A 9,052-nucleotide genomic window follows, 5' to 3' on the forward strand; every position below is an offset into this window, starting at 1 on the left:
AAAATGCAAACCCTAAACCAGATTATCTCAGGCTCCAACATTCAAGAAGACTTCTGAGTTAAAATGCGATTCTTTCCTTTTATGGCTATTACAGATATAAATACTAAATGATTGCCATATTATTCAGTTCTGTAGGTTACTATATTTTGTAGCTGTGTATGATACTTGATTTGCCACTAGATCTTGTTTAGAATTCAGTCATACTCAGAATGAAGCAGATCACCTAGCAAAACAACAGCTAACACATTTATGTCCCTTAGATGCAAATATAATTTCTAAAGTTTTGAAAAGCCAAAATATATACAAGCTAAAAGCAGAAGGATGTCCATGTACTGGAAAGTAAAATATTCATGTGATAATGTGCTTGTAAGGCTAAAGGTAGGTTTTAAAGTAACTGGAAAGAAAAGAAAGAAAGAGAACTACTATATGAGAAAACATGGACAAAAAGACAAATGATAACCCTACGCTGTTTATTTGAACAAACCAATAGGCTGTTCATAAAAATAACTTCCTTAAAAATGTAGATTGATGTTTTCACTTGGAAGTGAAGAGTGATGTAAAATACTGGTAAAACCCCCATCAGTCATTCTTTATCTAATGAAGCTTCTTCCAACATACCGTCAAATTGCATCTAATGATCTCTCTTGAAAAAAGGAATAGTTCTGGACAAATGGAAATAACAATATATGGAATAATACTGATGCAGAAAATAGAAGAAAAACCCAGGTATTTTGCAAAGATACATGAAGATGAGCTATTTTTAATATCTGGAAATATTTGGTTACAATTATCTGTGATAAGATAGGGAAGGTAGATCCTGTTTGTATACCATAAAAGCAAAACAAAAAAAAACAACAGAAAGGAAAAATACTGCCTAAGAGGCCTCTGATCCTTTTTTTTTTTTCAATTTCATGAATGCCCACCTAAAATTTATTCCATTTGTTTTCAAACTGCAGCACTGAAAAAGGCAGAACAAATTTCCAACATTCAGAAGAGGATTTTTTTATAATGTAATATGGCTACAACAAAGTAGCAAAACTGATGGCCACAGTTTACTGGGAATATCAAACACTTACTAAAACAAAGAATAAAATGCCACTTTCTTTCTCACAGTCCAGAGGCAAACCCTCAGAAGATGCAAATAATCAAAGATTTGCTCCAAGAGAAGTATAAGAATTTATATCAGCCTGGGACAACTCCTGTAATGCTTTGCAAGTCTAGAGAGAGATTAGGTTGATTTTAGGAATTCTCTGAATCATTAATTGATTAAATAAAGGGGGAAAAAAGGATCATGTTTAAAACATCTTCTTAGCATTTTCTAGAACACTGACATCTTTTATACAGTACAAGAAAATCTGTGTTTACTTCCTAACAGAAGTTACATATTCAAAAGGGGATCAGAAAATATTTTTAGGTATAAATTTTGATACAGAAAGTGACAAACATACAAGATAGAAATCATAAGGACTCTTACAGAAACTAAAACTAATCACCACCTCACACCATAATTTTTTATTCACATTGATGCCTTTTATTGGGAGAATTTTGAAAAGGTTATGATAATTCCATTGGTATACATCTGGGAAAATACACCTAAGCATGACAGAATTATTACAGATTATATCATTCAAATATGACCTGAAGCTGGATCTATGGTTTTAGAACTTACCTGCTAATATTTTAGTTGTTTTTGTAATGTATTATAAAGTAAGCACGTTGGTTTTATTATAATTAAGCTAGTCATTCCTTCTACTAAAAACTCTGTGAAGATGACTAATGTTTGATGCAGTTGGATGCAGGCTGTAATAAAGTCCAAGTAAATAACACAATTATTTTTTTGGCTCCAACATGAATGCTCCAGCTTCTTTTTCACTTTTCCTGGAGGCTAAAGGTTTATCCTTTTTTTTTTTTTTTTTTTCCCCATCCTTATTATTACACCCCAGCGTTCAAAAGGTAGAACTGTGCTAGGGGTCACAACACCATCTATTAAGTGTGCACCATCTAACAGTGTGCAGACTGTTAGAGACCACCCTGGGGCTCCTGTTTTTTCCTGATACCCACCTGAGGTTATCCTGCCGCAGTGACCTCGGGTTTGCTGCAGGCTTAGGGAGCACTCTCTCGCTGGAGACCCATAGTGGAAAAACTTCTCATTAAGAACAAAGTTCTGCCATCTGTCACAAGCTTCATGTAAACAGCTGAACCAAAACGTCTTGGCTTCCCCGGATCCTCAGCGCTTCCAACAAAAGTCAGGTAATGACTAATGACAGCCAGAAAAAAAGAAAAAGTAAATAGGCACGGGGCCATTGAAAACAGAATAATTTAAAGCCATTCTCACACTGTGCTGAACAAAAGGTACAAAAGAAGGTGGGTAGAAGTCGTCTCAGCAGCTCCCCTTTTTCTTGCTTGCTTGATATACATCTTTGGGTGACTTGGTAGCATTTATCCAGCATGTGTACTGTACCACGACTAGTCTGGGAATGATACACAGCTCCCCAGCTCGGCGTAGCTGATGTCTGTATGAGGCATCTATGCACCTCTTCAACGCAGATCTCTCAACTTCTATAGCACTCTCTTATCTTTTTTTTTTTTTTAATAGCATAAACACAACTAATTTACATAATTTAGGGAACATGCTATAGTTTGAGAAAGTCACAGTGGCTGGCACCTGGGGCAGGAAAATGCAGAGGAGGTTGTTCTGCACCAGGGAGGGGGGGTGAGGTGAGGGGGGAGAGGGACAGAGCAGGGCTCATTGTGGATATCAACAAGAAAGGCCTGACAGCAAATGGCTTAATAAAATAGCAAGTTTTGTGAGATAGGATAAGATGTTCATGCAGCATCAGATGGAGCTCAGATGGATTTTCCCACGGGATGCTGCTCAGAGCAGATCCTGTCTGTGGAGAGATGCTCTCCCCTTTTGGTCACTTGGGCTACTGTAGGATTTTCTCACAAGAAAACAGCTCTGTTCCTGGAGAACATTCACACGAGAACTTCTTGCTGCACAATCGGATAAAGGCAAGGCCACGCAGGAGGTGAAATCACCGGCATGGCATGGGAGCTGCCCGCAGGCGGCTCCGTGACCGCGATGCAGGCGAGGTGACCCTGTGCCCAGGGGACCCGTGCAGCCCGGCACAGCCCGAGGGCCCCGCTGGACGTGCAGCCTGGCACGTACCTGTGCCCGCTCCAAGTAACGGCCAGGGACGGGCTGCGCTCCACCCCTTGATCTGCACGCAATCTACATTTCTCAATCCTGGTATAAGTTACAGATTATCCAAGGCCTTGATCCAGGGAGAGCTCCAGGAGGATGCAGCTCTCCATGTCTTGGGCTGTAGGGAATGCCTAGGGCCTCTCGTGGAGGCTGGGGCAGCAGGAGGTGGTCAGGGATATGTACTCATTGAGGATCTGTGTCTGGAAGTGTTCAAGGCCAGGTTGGATGAGGCTTTGGGCAACGTGGTCTAGTGGAGGGTGTCCCTGCCCGCATCAGGGGAGTTGGAACTAGGTGATCTTTAAGGTCCCTTCCAACCCAAACCATTCTATGATTCTGTGATGAAGTTAAGGAGCTGCAGGAGGAGGTCAGCAGACTGTGCAGCATCAGAGATGATGAGAGAGAGACTGGATCTTCTCTGAGACTGCAGCTGCAAGAGCCTGAAGTAAGAGACTGGACTAGAGTGGGTGGATGCAGGTTTCCTCACCGGTAGAATATGGCCTGAAGCAAAAGATAAGTTTTGCTGTTGTTGATTACATGGATAATGGACAATTTGGATGGAAGAATGGGAGAACTGGGGAAGGAACTATGAGAAATGTTGCAATTTACCTTGCCAGTATTCCTTGGTGAAATGACAATTTTTCATGCACTCAAAATGAAGTAAAAATTCACTTTAGCCTTGTGTAAGTTTAGTTTTGTTGACAGTTAATGCAGCATGAAAGGTAAACTTCTACTCTCTAGGTATTATTACTGCTGACTGTGCAGAAGTTTGCTTCTCATGAGTGAATTTCAGCTTTTGGTATATGCCCCTTCTGCTTGGTTCTTTCATGCAAAGCTATTTGCAGAATGCCCTGTAAGGCTCGCTACTGCAGAGATTGCTTTTGCCCTCATTCTTTAGACATCCGTGCTTCAGTATTTTACTTCTTTAAATGGTTCTATTTGTGACTGGAAATGTAAAGAAAAATGAAACAAAATAGCTCACCTGAAAATGTATTAGCATGTGAGAATTAAAACCCACATGCTTGGAAATGCCAACTTGAGTTACGCTGTATGTGATTGTCCAAATGATTAAACTGATACAGCTTTCACTGTTTCTATAAAACATTCTTTCATATTTTCTCCATTTCATGGTGTTTTCCCAATGCAAACCCATTTTCATTTTTTTCTATTTCATCCAGTGAGTCAAATTAGCCATGACACAGTTTAAGCTAAATGCTGTAGGCCTGGATCCTCAGAAGCATTTAAGCAATTGAATAGAAATTGGGTTCCTAAGTCACGTTGGTGATTTGGACCTTGGTCTTAACATTTCTCTTCACCTCTTCAACAAACAGCAACTTTGACAAACCAGGCAGGTGTCATCTCATACGGTGGCTTTCTCCATTTGGGAGGTAGGAAACAAGAATGGTAAAATAACGATCTATATTTTTGTTTAATGATTACTTGTATTGAGTTTGTGTGGTAAGGTTTGGGGGGGGGGGCAGCTACAGGAGTGGCTTCTGTGAGAAGCTGCTAGAAGCTTCCCCTGTGTCTGACAGAGCCAATGCCAACCGGCTCCAAGACAGACCCGCCGCTGGCCAAGGCCAAGCCCACCAGTGACAGTGGTAGCACCTCTGGGATAACAGAGTTAAGAAGGGAAAAAACCAACTTAGGGAGAGTTTTTGCAGCCGGAGAGAGGAGTGAGAAGATGTAAGAACATCTGCAGACACCAAGGTCAGTGCAGAAGGAGGGGCAGGAGGTGCTCCAGGCACCGGAGCAAGATTCCCCTGCAGCCCGTGGTGAAGACCATGGTGAAGCAGGCTGTCCCCCTGCAGCCCATGGAGGGGGGATGAGGGGGTGTAGAGATTCCACCTGCAGCCTGTGGAGGACCCCACACCGAAGAAGGTGGAGGCACCTGAAAGAAGCTATGACTCCATGGGAAGCCCACCCTGAAGCAAGCTCCAGGCCAGACCTGTGGACCCGTGGAGAGAGGAGCCCACGCCAGAGCAGGTTTGCTGGCAGGACTTGTGACCCCGTGGGGGACCCACCCTGGAGCAGTCTGTTCCTGAAGGTCTGCACCCCATGGGAGAGACTCCTGTTGGAGCAGTTCGTGAAGGACTGTAGCCCATGGGAGAGACTCACGTTGGAGAAGTTCGTAAAGGACTGTCTCCCATGAGAGGGACCCCACGCTGGAGCAGGGGCAGAGTGTGAGGAGTCCTCCTCCTGAGGATGAAGAAGCGGCAGAGACAATGTGTGCTGAACTGACCACAACCCCCACTCCCCGTCCCCCTGTGCCGCTGAGGGGGGAGGAGGTAGAGAATTTGGGAGTGAAGTTGACCCCAGGAAGATGGGAGGGATGGAGGGAGGTGTTTTAAAACTTGAATTTATTTCTCATTGCTCTACTTTGTTTTGCTTGGTATAAATTAGATTAATTTTTCTCTAAGTTCAGTCTGTTTTGCTCGTGATGATAATTAGTGAGTGATCTCTCCCTGTCCTTATCTCGCCCCACAAGCCTTTCATTATACCTTTTCTCCCCTGTCTAGTTAAGGAGGGGGAGTGATAGAGTGGCTCTGGTGGGCACCTGGCCTCCAGTCAGGGTCAACCCACCACATTACTTCTGATATTTTGGGGTCTTTTGTGTGGCTGTTTGCTGTTTGAAGTTCTTTTGGTTGCTTTAGCTGTCTATTTTCATATGTGAAGAGTATCTCTGTCATCTCGTAAATAAAGTAATTTTGCATAATGGAAAGAAAAACATAGCTATGGAATTTATTGATGTATCTCTTATTATTTTACGTATCAAAACATTTACTCAATGTCCAAAAGTATGTTTTTTAGAATTATTACACATAAGAAGGAGGCTGAACTCCAGCTTTTAGTACAAAGCAGAACTCACTACCTTAAATCTGAGGATGTATCAAAAGTTCCTGTTCAGTACACTGCAGTTTCCGACGTCTGGTATACTTTGACTGATTTACCATTGGGATTCTTTCTCATGGTCAGTCAATATTTTTCTCTTCTAAATTTCTTTCCCATCAACTTTTATTCAGTCTTACATCTCTGTAAGAAACACTTTCCTTGTTAACAAGGTTTTCTACATGCTAGTGCAGTACAAAGTCTGCTTCTGAGCTGCTTATTTAAGCTGAGCCACACTAAATAGAAAGCACTTTTTCCCCACTTCAAAGCAGAATTATTTCCCCTCTGTCACCTGCGGCTGCTCGGGGATGCAGCCTGGATAAGATGCTGCAGGTGACAGAGGGGAAATAATACCAGTCACCTGGGCTGCCAACTCCGACTTGAATGGCACAGGGCACTTTGTGGCCACTGCGGTGGGACAGACTCAGTCCTTTCTCACCACTTTATCTGTAACAGATGGTAAAGCAGTTTGTTAAACTCTGCAAATAAATTGTTCCCTGCTACAGAAACTTTATACACCAATATTCACATAAAAAAAGAAAGTTATTTTCAAAAGTAAGCTGTATTTTGACAGAAATTATAGAGTTTTTCATTACCTTTCCTAGGAAACAATGTTCTGCACACCATGAGCAGGCTGTTGTACGGCCGTTGGATACCCTGTGCCGTGTTCCCCTTTCCCCTGCAGCTCTGAGACTCCGCAGACGTTTGTACACTTAGCACCAGGAATGGGGATTTTCTCATAAAAAAAAGGCTGCCAGCTCCAGGTGTCAGTAACCGGACCCCTGATTCAAAGCCTCATCAAATGCCAGGAATCTCTTTGACCACCGAAGGCTTATCCTTCTGGAAATTACTAAATATCATACAACTTGTGCAACAACGCTTCAAGATCAAACCCATTTTTAAATGAGCATGAAGAGATGTGTCAGGAAAATATTACAGAATTTATTTTTTGATTTTGTGAGGTGTTCTTCTATAGTGTGGAGCAATATCCTATCCAAGGCATACAAGAACTGCTGCTAATACGGAATTTAAGCATAAAATATGATTTTAACTATTCATGATTACATTTCCGAGTACTCGTGTGTGTGTGTGTGTGTGTGTGTGTACGCATGCCCACTGGAATGCATGCCTATTATGATGTCTCCTTTTACAGCTTCTGCTTCAGAAACATAATGCATAATCAGTTTGATTATGTGACAAGCTGTTTCATGCTTTTTCTTTTTTTTTTCCCAGCAATTTTCTAGGTCATGTTTGCATTTGGTCTTCCTTAAAAGAAAAAAAAAAAGAAAATCAGAGATATTTTCTGTGGAATTTATTTCAGAGAGCAATTACAGTCATTGTTTGGAGAGCTAATTTGGATGATATATCTAAATAATTAGTTTTTCTTCAGAAAATCAGAAAACCATTTAGTTAGTGAGAATATAAGCCATTCATAGAATACGTAAAATATAGCCTTCAAGAAAAATGGAAATAGCTATAGTTAAGATTTGTTCAGTTCAACTCTTTTCACCAGCACCATTCAACTTTCAGACTGAGATGAATTAAAGGGGAAATTGTCTCTGAAAAACTTATTCTAAACATTTTAATTTAAATCTATTCAAGTGACAATATCTGCTTCTTTTATCTTGAGAAATGTAATTGAAAAGGATACCACAGGCTTACGTTATGCTCAAGATACACAGGAAATCTTAACTTTTATTGAACACAGGACCAACAGTTCCAGAATCAACCAGTGGCAGTTAAAAACTAGTCTGACACTGAATTTTAATGGATCCCGTGAGTAACTTTAGGAATGACACTTGTCCTTGGTCATCCCTTCTGGTAGTGTACTGGTAGACGCAGGCTCAAGGGCAAGAAATCCCAGCAAACCCAGGAGTTAGCAGTATTCCTCATGCATTGAAACACTTTCTGAAGCAGATCCCACAGCTGGAAAAAAAGGAGAGGCTGGATTTGTACTCCAGATGTTGAAGGCAACGGAGTCGTTCCTAACTAACTGTTGTACAGGTATCCTCTGCGAAGCTGGCAAATAACTTAAACTCATCTTTATGGTTTTGGTCACTATTGTTTATAATTTATTTTCTCAGTGCTCCAGCTCTGATCCCTCAGGTGAAACCCTGTCCCCGCAGAAGCCATCAGGAGTGTTCCCATGCTGGAATCCTATTTCCAAAAGCTTTAGAGGCTCGCAGTCCCAGCTGGAGGCAATGGGTGCTGCGGGTGGTTAGCCCTTCTCCTGAATGCCGTTCTGTGTCTTCCATATTGGGCACTTCATCACTGAAGAATTATCCTGCTTTTGTTGTTATGAATTCCAGTCCTAGGAGGAAATTGTCGCCCAGAAAATGGATATAATAATGCCCATCTGCCTAACAGTGATATTATAAAGAAAAATATAATTAATACATTTTTCTGACATGTTCAGGTACTGTGGCAGAAGTCAAAAAAAAAAAAAAGGCTATAAGGAAAAGGATAATTCTGTGCTAAGAATACTGTACAGCAAATCAGACCTAGGGCCACGATATAACTACTGAGGAGAAAATGAAATACTGAAGAGCTGCCTCATTCAGCAGGCACTATTCATCCAGGTTGCTATTGGAGGCAAGCAACCTACAGTAAAAATAGCAGGCAGTAATTTGACTATGAGGTAACTTCATTAATGATTACTTCATAAGGCATGTATACAATGAAGACAAATAAAGATAGGCAAAGTTCAACAACTTACAAAAACAAGGCCCCCAACCTTTGAGTACTTGGCTTTGCTAGTTTAACAATGTTTAATGTTTTAAACATTCTTCTAAAGAATTAAACTGCATATAATTAAATGTTAAATTTTTTTCTCATAAAACCAGAAAAGAAAGATGAGGCTAAATATGCTGTATAATAGGTTGGAAACATTCTGCAGGAAGTGAAAACGTATTTCCAACATTATTATATTTTCATGTCATTGTTTAGATATAGTTAAATATA

The sequence above is a fragment of the Balearica regulorum genome, chromosome 2 (genome assembly GCF_011004875.1).
Source record: "Balearica regulorum gibbericeps isolate bBalReg1 chromosome 2, bBalReg1.pri, whole genome shotgun sequence".
In the NCBI taxonomy this organism is placed as follows: Eukaryota; Metazoa; Chordata; class Aves; order Gruiformes; family Gruidae; genus Balearica; species Balearica regulorum.